The sequence below is a fragment of the Betta splendens genome, chromosome 22 (assembly GCF_900634795.4).
Source record: "Betta splendens chromosome 22, fBetSpl5.4, whole genome shotgun sequence".
NCBI classification, from domain to species: Eukaryota; Metazoa; Chordata; class Actinopteri; order Anabantiformes; family Osphronemidae; genus Betta; species Betta splendens.
Genome location: NC_040900.2, coordinates 6481768 through 6496189, shown reverse-complemented (window position 1 = coordinate 6496189; position 14422 = coordinate 6481768). Strand labels below are relative to the sequence as shown.

Here is a 14422-nt window from a genome sequence, read left to right as displayed (position 1 = left end):
AAAATAAAGACTTTCACAGGTCTTATACATACTTTTTAGGATATACAACAACACAATATACATTTTTCACAATGCGTGGTACTGTATGGAATACACTCTGACAGTATAGCAAAAGAACACATATATAGGACATTGCTGCCACACACGCCCGTCCGGTTCAGATGTAATGTTACTACCACCTGCTCAGATAAGAGTTGGGTGGTGCGTGCAAACAAAAGAAAACAGCACGTATCTCTGATACTCTCTGATGATCAGTATCAGTAACGTGCTCCAGGCTGTGTCTCATAAGTCATCAAGCCGTTGAAAATGGCATCCTGAACAAAACACATGTAACCACTGACTGTTCACTGTAAATAAAGACAGTACTGTATTTATGCAGATGCTAACTAATATCTGCTGAACTGACAACCCCAGCAGAGCCTGGTACTTATGATTGGTCTTCTACTTTTCTCTCAAATGAAGTACTGTAGGTACAGTGTACGTACAGTATGACCTAGTTCCTAACATCTTCCTGTTTCACACTTGTGAATAGTGAGTTGCCACATTCAAAGTCATTTGCGTTGCTTTAGATCGTGCAAAAGTGTGTAAACGGAAATGGTCAAGTTCTCTGTAATATAGTGCTGTAGTATCAGCATATATTTAGGAGAAACGAAGTCGTTGTGTGTTTTAGAGTTTCAAGCCGAGTGTGAAGCAGGGCTCCGGTAGTTAGAATCAAAATCAGGATCAGCTTTCAAGTTTGCACATTATGTTGCACTTTAGTTTAGATCACATCTTTTACGGAAATGTTAATGTGGCTCATTAAATAGTACTGTGGCGCAGCACGACTGTATGTTATGGTGGCTGTAGTTTTACAGAGCAAAGAGCTACTAATAAATCCACAATACTGACAAGCAGCCCAACAGTGTATTGGCTCTACTCAGCTTCACATCACAAGTACGTGGTCTCATGACAGGGGGACACACTAAACTACACCAACATTAATTACTAATCTTTTTTAATAACTTTGTTTTTTCTTATTTTACCAGAAAATAATAAAATATTAGCTTTATATTTTCATTATCTGATGTTATTCATAGCAAGGGATACTCTTATTATTAGTAGTTTAAGCTACTTTTTGTTTTAAATAGTAACAGTAAACAGTCTTTCTTTTGTAATGTACAGTAATACAATTGTAAAGTGGCAGAGCAACATATGTACGTTTAGTAAAGTATTGCACACTTGTGAATGAATCCAGTCACTGGTGAATCAGACAATCACCAGAAATGCACCAGACAAAACACATATGTGTTATTTCCCGGGAGATGTCAACCACAAGCTCTTAACTCAAACACACAAATGTGTCAGGTTTGACAATTGTAGCGAAGACTACTATTTGCAGGAAACTGAAGTTTTTTCTTTTTTTAACGTGACACGACAACATGAAAACATATATTTTAAATAATCATTTTAAAATTGAAACAAGACCTAATAAATAATTGTACATCTCTGCTCATTTATGAAGACGTCAGTATTGACACCATATTGTAATTCAGTATTTGGAGTATTTGTTTGACTGAATCTGTGTGGGCTCCAGTCTTGAATCTTGTTTTGCTATGGCGTTCATTAGTTTCTCCTTGTCCATTGATATATATATTTCCTGTAATGCCACACGCATATGTTACGCTTTCTTTGTGTCTTGTCATCAGTAACTCAAACTATTTATAGACATGAATAAAGTGCAGTTAATATTCTAATGGTTAACAAACTACATTATACAGTAGTTGTTATTATTGATGCATGATGTGTCGCTCATCTTGTCTTGAACCTATTTCTAGAAGAAAATCTATATCATGTTCACAACACCACTCAGTATGGTTTGTGGTTTATGTTTATGTGCTTCTCTGCATAATGAAATGTTTTATACCTTTACCTTCTGTTGACTTGTGAGACCAAAACCTTAGTCCCTGTGTCCAGTATTTCAGTCAGTGTTATCTGTTTGTTGATACACCGGTTCCTGTGTTTATCTGTGCCATTAGAATATTTAGAGCAACTAATTCTTTTTTCATTTCTCTGTCTGACACTGACCTTGAAGCCAAGTCACAAAAAAACCAATTAAGAACAATGTGCAATATGAGGCCCTACACACTACTGTAATAGTTATACCAGTGGTAATAATAGCGTTGGAGTTATTCTACCAGCAGCAATAAACTTACACTTGTTGTTTGGCACCAGCAGATGTCACCAAACAGCCAGTGTTGGATTGAATTCCCTGCTGCCTCTGCGGCCTGCTGTGCTCTCATCATGACAGATGGCATTTGGAAACAGCCATCTTTGAAATCAAAGATAAAACAAATATCAAAGGTAAACATACATGTGTCACCCCATAAGCGTCTGATTCCACAAACACAAACAGATTTATATGTTTATGTTTTTATATAAATATATATATGTATATGTATATATGCTCTATGTATATGCATATGTATATGTTTTTGCTGTATGTGTGTGTTTGTGATGAACTCTTCCTTCATTCTTTTAAGTCGCTGATGATTTCCCCACAGAATTTCCTAACAAGGCCATAAGGATGCAGCGATGGCTGGATAAAGCTATTAGGGAGCGCTAAGGCTCACAGCAGACTGTAAATGTCAGCTTCATTATTTGCCCAGATACCAAGCAGTACTCCTGGAACAGAACACTGCGTGGCCCTGGGTTCTCTCTGTGCTACCTGCTGGCGATATCATTAGGTGCCGCTTTATTCGTGACTGTGCCCACTGCAAGCCAGGGCCACATAATTACGTAATAATGCAGGGACGACCATCGTTGATAGAGCGTTTTCACACTCTCGGGTTATCAATAATAGAAATGAAATTCAGATGAGCATCTTTGGTTAGTTGATAATCCAGGATCAAATACAACAGAGCCCCTGGTTCCCCCAAAGTATTTTTCATTTTTAAGATACTCAGACTAGATGACATTATTTATTCTACATAAACAAAGGATAAACAAAGAAGCCATCCGTTTTTCTTGCGCTTTGTGGTGATTCTGGAGTCCCTGTTGAAGCAGCAGGGGGTCTCAGGAGGGATCATATCAGTACTTCTAAACTATTCAGCATTTTTTTAACAACACAAGCCAAAACACAGGCGCCTGCGCCTCATCCGTCGAACCGAGCTCGGGCCGCAGATCTTCAAAAGCGTGCCCTGGCCCGGAGAGAACCCCCCCCCCTATCTCCCATCCTCCCGGCCGTGGAAGTGCCCGACATGCAAATTAGAAAGAGACGACTAAGCAGATTTTACTCGAGGTGCAATTTGATTGAATTCATGAAAAGTTCTTGATTTTTATTAAAAATTTAATTATTGCAAAATGTGGCAATTTTCATTACGCAGGTCAAACTGATTCAAGACAAGTCGTTCATTTATCACCAAATTGGCATGATCTTTCTAGACATTGGATTGTAACAGGTCCCGCAGAAATGAAACACCATGAAACACCCTTCACACCTAAAACCTTCTATCAGAACATCCAGTCCAGAATATTTTCATTTATTATTGAAACATGCAGACATTTGTCCTACAACAGCATCCAACAGTCCTTTCAGGTGCACCGCATGGAAACAATGCCACAAGTGATTAAAGACTTTGGCACTGACCTTGTCAATTATATCTGTTTACAGGGATGGAGTCCTATAAATACCAGCTAGCTGGAGATTTCCCCAGGGGAGCCATAGATGGGGCTTTGACACCGGTAGTGATGATCTGAGGGAATAATGCCGAATAATAAACAACAAAGAGAGCAAAACAAAATAGCTTTTAAATGCCTCATGGGTTATGTTACGTCTATTAATAACAACATTCGTTTTGCCTTTTCTATTTCTTTGAGTAACATACAATCATAAAATCCTATAGACTCTTCACCTCATATGGTCCGCAGCTGTAAATCTAAGTTAAAGGTCAGAGGTCAAACAGGACATTGTTGGCTTCTTGTGAGCTGGTGGACAGACGAGACACAAATGATAAACCCCAACAGACAAAGTTCTTTGCAGTAGCTTAACACTTATCTAAATGGGGGGTTTAATTATATTACAGACACACTAGGAGAGAGACTATAGGAACATTATAACATTTTAGGAGAAGACCTCCTGGGATTTCAGCAATGAAATTAGTAACAGACCTATTTAAGCTATAAGGCAATTAGTATTAGTTGTCGTCTTAGTGTTATTACAATCACAAAGCTACTGTTTAATTTGGATTCTTCTCTTGATGTAGGTTGACTTTGTTTTGAGGGTTTTAGAGCCATTAATATTATGCTGCTATGTTTCTGCTGTCTCCCTCCCACCCGCAACAAACTTCATTAATGTTCCATAAATAGCCTTCGCTAGCAAAGAGCTCCCTGCTCTAAGGCCTCATACGCTGAAAGGAGCAACTCATTTAGGTGCAGTAAGTCAGAGTTTATCTATGAATGTCAAGGCCATCTTCTCACCACCAACTTCTGCTCGTCTGCGGTGCATCTGCTGCTCCAGGAGGCTGGGACGTTTTCGCCGCCAAGGCATATTTTAAACCACATCCTGAATGTATCTGGAACGTTAAAGGACAAACGCCCGTTGTCTCCCGTGCATTTTTTGTTTTTGTTCCCGTGTGTCTCCGTGCTGACGCTGCCTCCGTGTCTTGAGCCGGAGGCCACGAAGGCAGCGCGGTGCGTGAGGCGAAGGGAGCTTTAGAGAGGCTGCTCTGCATTTGATCGACCCCTCACTCTTTCATCAGCGGCGATGAGAAGTTCTCCTCAGCCGCGATTAGAGGGGCATGTAGAGAGATGTAAATTTAGACAAGATCATAGAAGAAGCTGCGAGGCTTAGCCGGCTAGAAGTTACAGTAGAGCCGACGAATCGGGTCACACGAAACGGGACAGAGTCTGCAGGAAGCATTAACAAAAAAAAAGGGTTCTATTCCAAAAAAACAGCTACACGGCTCACACCATGTACCGAATATAAATGTGTTAATTCTAACCTTTATTTGCATATTCACTGAACATGCATGATGTTTCCTGTGACTCCCAGAGGATCGAGCGCGTACTTGTAGCAGGATGATCACAGTTCCCCAGCGCCGCATGCGCAACGAGCTGAGCCCTTTGCGACGTGTTTTACCCCTCGTTTCGAACGCCCCCTTCCAAAAATACGTTGCTGATGTCTGATGTTTGTAAATGAGATATTTCATCCATCAATCAATTGACTGATGATTGTCTCCGGAAGGTTTGACAGTTGATTGTGTGTGATCCCAGCACAACAGGCTAAATACATGGCTCAAAGCTTTTCCTTTTAGCTCTTAATTCAACTCACAGCCTTGTTGTTCATGTGACAACTCACATTTAGAGTGTTTCCACTACAAGCGTCCTTCGCAATCGCACAAGCTTATTTTGGTTCCTAATGTACTGGAGCGTATGACTTCCTGGTTTGTGCTCCACACGCTGACCGGCAATTCCACACTCACTTTTCTTCCGAACAAGTGTGCGTGGACCTTCGTTAAGCCTCAGCTGCACCGACACGTCACGCAACGCCCACCCAGAGGACGCGTCCACGTACAGTACAAGGAGACGGCGAGGCGGGTGCCAGCGTTTGCCAGTGAAAGGGGTGAAACTGACAGAATTAGGTTTAAACTGCGGAGCTCGTTAAATGTGAATGTGCTGCAGTAAAAAATCGGACTTAAAAAAAACATACAACCAGACAAACAGGATTATCTGCAGCCACAGTTAATCCCATTTTATTGCTGGTGTGTGTGTGTGTGTGTGTGTGTGTGTGTGTGTGTGTGTGTGTGTGTGTGTGTGTGTGTGTGTGTGTGTGTGTGTGTTCGGACATGTGGACGCGCGCCGCGTGCGTGTGTGTAATAAGATGTGAAGTGATGATGGAGGGCTCGAGAAGATCTCCTTATTTAGCTCGAATAAATTATTGTGTTGGCAAGCGCCTGTGTCTTTACGTGTCTGCGTGTGTCTTAACATGAAACAGTCTCTTGCACTGTAAATCAGCTCCCTGAGGTATCACCCCCCCCCCCCCCCCCCCCCCCCCCCCCCCCCAATGTTGTCACATGTTGTGCAGCCTCATTTCCAGCAGGTGTGTGCAGACATTTACATGAAGATAAAACTGCAGCCTCCAGTGTGTGTGTGTTTGTGTGTTTGTGTGTGTGTGCACGGACGCCGCACATTAGCACACAAATAAAATTGGAAAAGACGGAAAACAAACACATGGAGTCTATATCGCTGCCCGTTGTTTGCTACTAATTGACTCGATGCTTCTGAGACATTGGACTATATTTTCATAGGCCAAAGAGCAATTAGCCTATCAGAAAGAACCCCCCCCCCCCCCCCCCCCCACACACACACACACACACACACACTCACACTCACACAAACATACATAGCTGACAGTTTGATCAATGGACGTCTCAGTGACCGTAATGACTCTGTACGGCCCCCTTTCAATGTAGCACAGCTTGAGTCTGAATACAATAACCCTTTATCACCATCTCATACACACACACGCGCAAACGCTAAATAAAAGGCACATCAATCATAATCATAGGCACCTTTTAAGACAATGCGCCTCAGATACGAAGGGAAATGGCATATCCCTAATTACTGTCTCGCTGTTGTTTGTGCCCAATTATCACACACAAATACTCGTTCAGCGCCCGCACTCGTGCACGCGCCCACGCGCACGTGGCGGTGAAGTTCCCTTAAAGAGGAATGGTTCCTGTGGACCCTCGGAAGCTCTTCTGTCTTCATGTATATATAAAACCAACCAGGTTCAGGGATTGGTTATGCTTCTCTATTTCCTCTGTGGGGGTAAATGCTCCATCGATCCAGTGGATCCCTCTCTCCCTCTCTCTCTCTCTCTCTCTCTCCCCCTCTCTCTCTCTCTCCCCCTCCCCCCTCCTCTCTCTCTCTCTCTCTCTCTCTCTCTCTCTCCCCTCTCTCCTTTCCTCTTCTCTTCTGTCTCTCTCTCTCTCTCTCTCTCTCTCCCCTCTCTCTCTCTGTCCCCTCTTTCTCCCCTTCCTCTCCTCTCTCTCTCCCTCGTCTCCTCTCCCTCCTCTCTCGTTCTCCCTCTCTCTCTTCCCCTCTCGTCTCTCTCTCTCTCCACCCCTCGTCTCTCTCTCTCTCTCTCCCCCCCCCTCCCCCCCCCCCTCAGTGACCGGGTGCTGAGTTGTGCGAGCCAGACGTCCCCGGAGTAGCTGGACTGGCTCCCATCGATTAAAATGAGTCATCATCGCGCCTGAAAATCACATCTATTTCTCGGAGCCGCGTGTCGGTGCGTCCCTGTTTACATTGTACGACTTGTTTGGTCTGATTAATTGTGCTCAGGTTTCCTGTAGCCACCGCTTCGGGGGTTTCCTTCAGGAGCATCGTTGGCCGCCGTCTGTCGATGTGTTCTTCCTCACCTGCGTCTTGAGGCCCGTCCGTGATCAGCTGATGCCGTTCTTCCTGACCCGCTTTGTGGCCCGGCCCCCAGTGGTTTCCTTCGTTTTCATCATGTTCCAAATCGTTGCATTGGCTCTGCCCGGTGTTTCTGCACCACATCCTGAATATTCCTCCTTTTAAATACCTTTCTCTTTTCATCTGTCGACATTTGGTTTTCATTACCATTTTCATTTTTAACAGCGCAGACAGAAGCCAGGGGCTAAAAACGACATTAAGCATTAAGAACGATTTATTGTTGGAACAGTCGCACATGTGGGTTCGAAGCACCTGCCAGTCACACGCTCCAATACTTTTATTCTCTTGGAATCAGGCTGATGTGACACATGCTGTATCTGTTGTTTGCCACATTTAGGTTCTGTCTGTTTGTTGTTTCTGCTGCTGAAGCAAACACAATCCTCACCTTAGTATCTTGTTATACCTCAATAGGTGCTTGTGTTCCAGCACATACACCGTACCATAGCTGGGCCATATTTGCCAGTTCATGGCCAACAGTCTGCGCTGACACTGAGCCATCAGCTCATCTCATGGGGCGGCCGTGTCTTCACCCTCCAAATGCAGCCGTGCTGAATTTTAATAGGCGCGTTATTAGCTTCTTTTCCCGGAGTTAAGTAACAGGAGTGTGACTGTAATACAGCCCCCCCCGCGCCGTTCACCGCGGCCGGTTAACTGTATGAGGCTGCAGAGTTTAACCCACAGACACAGTGGTTTCCTCTGCGTGCGCCGGCCCCTGACATCTGTCCGACCGATCTTTGACTCCCGTTACGTCGCTTGCGTCTCTCCCAGGACGTCCCCCCCACGATCCCCCCCGTCCGGATTATTTTTAGATTCCAAGCTCCGCGTGCCTCTCTGTCTGCGCCGGTGCCAAGCCCCAGTCACTTTGCCTCGGCCATTAGGCCTAAGCTGTCGAACTTTTCGCCACCTGTCTCTCCGTTGGACCATTAGGTCCTAACGTGTGTGTGAAGGAGGACACAAAGCAAAGATGAAACCACCGAGTAAACAGGCGCCGCTCTCAGGTGTAGCACAGCCAACGTGTGGTGGGCGTGAAAACGCTCATGCAGAGTGGATCTTTTTCACCGGGCCCGTGGGGACTCCGGTTACAGTCTGTTTCGATTTTCTTAGAGGAAGTCAGCTGCTGTAAGTGGAGGGCTTCTATTGAGTTTATTTCTTGTCTTTCTTTCCCCACAGCTTTTGTTCCTCTTCCCTTTGTCTATATTTCTATTCAAAGCAGCTTTCCACTCTCCCGTCTGTTGTCTTTGTCTCCCTCTTTCCCTTCATCACTTTCCCTCCCTGTGCTCTGCTCCCTCGTTTTTTCTCTTCTCGAGTCTCATTTCCATTCTGTCCCTCTCTCTCTCTCTCTCTCTCTCTCTCTCTCTCTCTCTTCTGCATCTCGTGTCTTCGCCCTCTGCAGCCGACGCCTGCTAGACAAACAGGACAGTACATTTGCATTGCAACCCAGTGTTTCGCCGTCACATTCTGCACTGAGCGTAGACGCCGCTCCTTAACAGCGCCCCCCCCCCCCAACCACCACCCCCCCACACCTCGCTGGCGTTTCCTCCCTCCTTCGCTCCCCTCTTCATCTCCTCAAGAGCTGCCGTTGACAGGCTGCAGTAGCATAATTGAGAGTTCTATAGATCGCATGGGGTACATCGATTCCCTCCACTGCTCTGTTCTCTTCTTACTTCTTCTTCTTCTTTCAACTGCACCTCCTCCCTCTCCTCTCCTCACCTGTTTCGGCTTTTCTCTCTCTCTCTCTCCCCCCTTTCACTCTTGCTACGCCTGTCACTCGCTTTCCGTCTCCTTGCCTCCTGTTCCCTCTGTGATCACAACTTGTAACTGCTGTGATTCCCTGCATAGATAATTCACCCACCTCCTGATCTATCTGTCTGGTAATCTGCTTGTGTATCTGCCATCCTGTCTGTCTGCCTGTTGTGCAGCACATCATCCTTTATTGTGGCCAAAAGCAGGGAGATGGATGGAGTCTGTGGCTGACAAAAGAATTTAAGGAAAAGAGAGGGAGGAAAATAGAAAGCAAAGGTGCAATTTTCACAAATATTGAATAGCGCTCCTTTAGTGTTTTGCAGTCATGTTCCAGATTCAGCCTCTTCTTCCGCGTGCCTCCTCCCCCTCGTTCACCTTATTGCCTTCTCAACTGAGGGATTGTTGCTTCTACCCGCATTTATTTGGTCTGTTGTGAGAAGGATGCTGCGGCGTTCCACAGGCGTTTAAACAAAACAGCCATCCGCGCCTCCCGACGTCGACGCGATGATGATAATCTGTAACCTTTTAGTGGAAGCAAGAGTCGGTTTTTATACTCGCGCTGCCAATTAAAACAACACAGCCGTGATTGAAGCTCGGCAGCGGCGGCAGCGTGAATGGAGCAGCGTGAATTTACATCCGCAGCTGAAAAATGCCAACAACAACAATAACAAAAAAAGAAGGCGAGAAACTTCACACAAACAAAAGCTTAAAACTACAGAAACCGACGTTCCCGTTCTGTTTAAGTGCTCTCTGCAGAAGACACACAATCTCACAATACAATACACAGATCATCGCTTTAACATTTCAAGGCCTGGACTTAGACGAACTAAACATTGCACTTGGTATATTTCAGCCTTGAGCGCAGACAAAGTCCCATCAAGGGGAGCTGTTTGTGTTCTCTCCGCAGCAGCGAAGGCAGAGTTGTTTGCACATTGATCGGCCGTTCGCTAGATATGCTCCTCTGCCGATATGGATTCCTTGGCTCAGCCTCTGCTCCCGCTCAGTCGTCTGGATCTGCTGCCGGTGCCGAGCGCCAAACGCAAGCAACCAACAGCCCAACCGGCCCACCGGTCGCTCCTCGGCGCCTCGCCTTCAAGCACCTTCTGCCATGAGGTGGTGTGACAGTTTACTGGAGGTGGGTTGTTTGAATGTTCACTGAAATTAAAATTCCACATTCCCTATATATGCGCTGGATTTTATCGCTGTCGCTGGAGTGTGTCAGAAATGCATTGTCACCCGGCCAAAAGTAAAACAGTTTTTCTTAGTCTGTGAAAAGTTGACATTGTGAACATAAAGGGTTTTCATCCCGAGCTGGACAGCAGCCCTAGAACATGTCAGGGATTATAGATATTGTGTCAGAGCTGCTGCTGAGTTGTTGTCACGGGGCCTGCAGATTGGAGCCGTGTCCTGGCAATATGTCTTTCATTTACAGAGACCAGTGTGTAAAAATATGTCCAAAAGTCCCAGTGAGCTCCTGTTAAATGTGCAGCAAAGGCTACAATGTGAAATTTAGAATAAAACGCAATGCAGTCTCTTTTACAAAATATTTATTTAACATTTTTGTTCCGGTTTGCGGAATTATTATTGTATTATGTCACTTTACTGGATATTTATATTGACATACTGTGTGAGAGGGTCCACATCCATCTGGCTTAAAATGGACCAGACCATACAACTGTCAGGAAACATGTCATGAGACATGACAATAGATATGACGTGAGCAAATAAGAATGAAGGAATCAACAGCGCGTTGCACGTTGTCATAGAGTCGATTTCCGAAGCGCTCGGGGCGCACGTGCACGACTCCATCTCAGATTAAAGACGATGCTGAAGCGCTCCCCTCTGGCGTCAACCTCTGCACCGTGAAGCTGGAGCGTCTGCCTGACGCAGCCACGAGTCAGAGTATTATTAACCCAGTCAGGACGCCTGCATTCACGGCAAATGCTGTGAAACGCTCACTGTGTGCGAGCAGGTTTGACTCCAGCTGTGCTGTTTATCTGTGTGTGTTCAACAGACAGAGGGCGGCTACTCATCCAATCATCTGCAGACCAAGGCGGTGCGGTGCGGTCTGGTCTGGTCCGGTCCGGTGCGGTCTGGTCTGGTCCGGTCCGGTGCGGTCCGGTCAGGTCCAGATCCGGTCCTTTCAGAGTTGGACTACAGAACAGTTCACTGTAAAAGCAGTTGGAGCGTCGTCCTCACAGGGCATGTGCTGAAAACGGGAATTTACAGTACTGAACAATGGCAATTAACAAAGCGCAGTGAGGAAACGGAGCAGGGAGAACGGGGGACGTCGTGGGGAAAGATGAGAGACCCTCTACTCCCTCGTCACTAAATCCTCGCTGACGGCCATGGAGGGATCTCTTTCCCGAGCCTTTCTCTCCCCACTCTCTGTGCTTTAATGAGTGCATATACACATTCACACACCCCCATGCACATGCACACACAAGCCTCTGCCCATGTTTGTGTCTTCCCACATACACACGCCCTAAAGAGCAGAGATTGCCTCATTCTATCATCATTGGCCTTATTCTGAGCGAAGCGAGTGCAGGCTCGCGCCACAGAAAAGCCCAAGTCAGGAGCGGAGCGGCGTCGGGCGTTTTACATTCGAATCCACCTCCTCTGTTTGGTGTTAATCTAATGGCTCATTACCCGACCTGTCATCAAGAGAAAATGTACTGCAAAAAAACTCCACCTGACGCCTATCTCCCACGCTTGAATGGGGATGAGCTGCTTCCTGTCACTGTGTGTGTGTGTGTGTGTGTGTGTGTGTGTGTGTGTGTGTGTGTGTGTGTGTGTGTGTGTGTGTGTGTGTGTGTGTGTGTGTGTGTGTGTGTGTGTGTGTCTGTGTGTGTGTCTGTGTGTGTGTGTGTGTGTGTGTGCATCGGGGGGATTTTAAAATGGCATTGTTTAGACTGTTTAGATAGTTCTGCTTGCCAGGGAATAACAACCCCTTTTTGTACGCGCACACACACACACACACACACACACACACACACACACACACACACACACTGCTCTGTTTGTGATCTGGCATGTGATCTGTGAGCAAACCCCAGAGTGGACACTGTGACGGGGGTGATAGCTGTTGTTTACCAGCCACTAGAGCCTGTTGTTTACCGCAGCAACGTACAGGTGTGTGTGCTTATATGCGTGTATGCGTGTGTGTGTGTGAGTATCTGGATGTCCGTCCACACACATGCTTTTTGCCGACCAGCTCAAGGCTTTTGGTTGCCTGGCAACCAGATAGAGAAACTTGTACCAACAGTAAAATAATTTCACTTTCTAGTCGGCAACACCTAGAATAACCAAACCTGAGCGGGCTCACCTGAAACACACACACACACACACACACACACACCAACACACACACACACACACACATACACACACACACACACACACACACACACACACACACACTGTACAAATCGCAGCTGCCTGCTGTAGCACTGCAATGAAAACCAGGATTAACTGCATTGTGACCTTTGTTTTGCTCAGCAGCTTATGGTGGATGTTAGCATTCTCAGGCCGATCCAAAATAACCAAAGCTGGGTAAACACACACACACTCAGTTATGACTCAAAGTGTCAATTATGTTTTGTTAAAGGCTTTTTTCACGCGCCCAGAATCAAGTGATTCTCTTTTGTATGTGAATTACCGTGTAGTAGTGAGCTACAGTGTATTCTGTGTCCTACAGCTTCTGGTTTATTGCTTAAATTGAGACCCATTGAGAAAAAAAAAACGAAAGCGGAACAGAACAAAAAAAATACAAAACAAAACACCCGTCACCTCTGAAAACGCCCGACTTCCACAGAGAAAATGAATGCAAACCGTTACTGTTATAGACCCAGAAAAGATACAAGGACAAAGAGAATGAAATTCCTCGCATGGCTTCTTTTGACACGTTCATCAGACTTGAGTGTGTGTTGAATGTGATGAGCGGGATAGGCTGGCAGTGCGCCTCACTTCAGAGGTAGAAACAAGCCCGGGTAAGACTTAAGGACCAGAGATGCTTGAAGTGACAGCCATGCTAATGTTCTAATCTCATTCCTGGGCCTATTTTTAAACCCGCCCATGTAAATTTAGCTTCATGGATGCATCGACACACCCAAGGCACTCCAGCTTCTCTCCCACATTTGAATAAGTCTGTTTTTCGTGAGCAAATCCATTCCACGATTACACAGCAAATAATTACCCACAGCTGAAAACCGAGGATGAAATCGTTATTCATCGTCAGATTATTAATCACTACTCCAGACCTGATCTGGCTCCTCAGCTGTGAAATTATAGTTCTACTTTAGCAAACAACAATAATGGACTGTACTGAGTTGAACAAGGTGAGAAGACGGCGGAAAGAGAGGGACCGAAAGAAAAGCTGAGATGGACTCGAGAGGAGGCAGGAGAGAGGGACAGGCAGAAATGCAAACCTCACGGGAAGAGAAGCTCAGATGGAAAAGCGGGCGATCGGAGGGAGAGAGAGAGTTTGCCGAACAGTGTGCAGGAATCCAGAGCGACAATTACAGCACCGGCTCCTTCCATTGTGTGTCTTGGGAAGCTGAATCCAGCTGCAGCCAATTTCGCTTCATCTTTGTTGGAGCTATTGTCAGCATCCCGGTTGTCAGGAAGCGAGGACAGAGAGACAGAGACAGGAAGTGGAGAGGAGGCAGCAGGGGACGCGGGGCCCGGCGCGTCACATGATGAGAGGCTCCTCCTGTGACCATCTTAATTACCGCCGCGGCACCTGACAGGCCTCCCGGTGTCGCAGTCCTGCACGTCTGCGGCGGCAGATAACGCCGGCGAATTTACCGCCTGAACGGCCGCAGATGTGGCTCGAATCCGGCAAAAGAACAAATAGGTTCCTGTAAAGGCACCGGCTCAAGCTCCTTAGTCAAGAAGCAGTAATAAATGTGGACCTGTAGTCCATTTTTGTGCGCGCTGGTTCTGTGTGGACCTTGGACTCAGGCTTTTGAGTGGTTGAATGTGAATGCTTGGATTTAAACTAATGAAGCCTGCTGGATTCTGGGTTTTGATTAATGACAGGGTGAACATCGACGGTTCATCATGAAGTCAGACATTGTCGACTCATTACTCAGCACTTTGTCGTTGTGTGTTGGAGCCGGACCGAATGTGTCGCCGTCCGTGAACCGCCGGACTGGTTTCACTCTCCGTTTCCCTCTTTGAACGCGTCCCCACAGAGAGCAGGGCCGTGAGCGGGTCTATGACG

General features: G+C 46.1%; 1 protein-coding gene across 3 annotated transcripts in view; it reads right to left on the bottom strand.

Moving 5' to 3' along the window:
• Positions 1-10728: 10728 nt before the first annotated feature.
• Positions 10729-14422, bottom strand: part of LOC114848209 (SLIT and NTRK-like protein 3) — a 38251-nt gene continuing 34557 nt past the window's right edge. For 2 of the 3 annotated variants that reach the window (XM_029138517.3, XM_029138516.3), the window contains exon 8: positions 10729-11407. The gene's annotated coding sequence lies outside the window, so the exon portion shown is untranslated. The remainder of the gene's footprint in view (positions 11408-14422) is intronic. The other variant, XM_055505864.1, reaches the window with a different exon arrangement.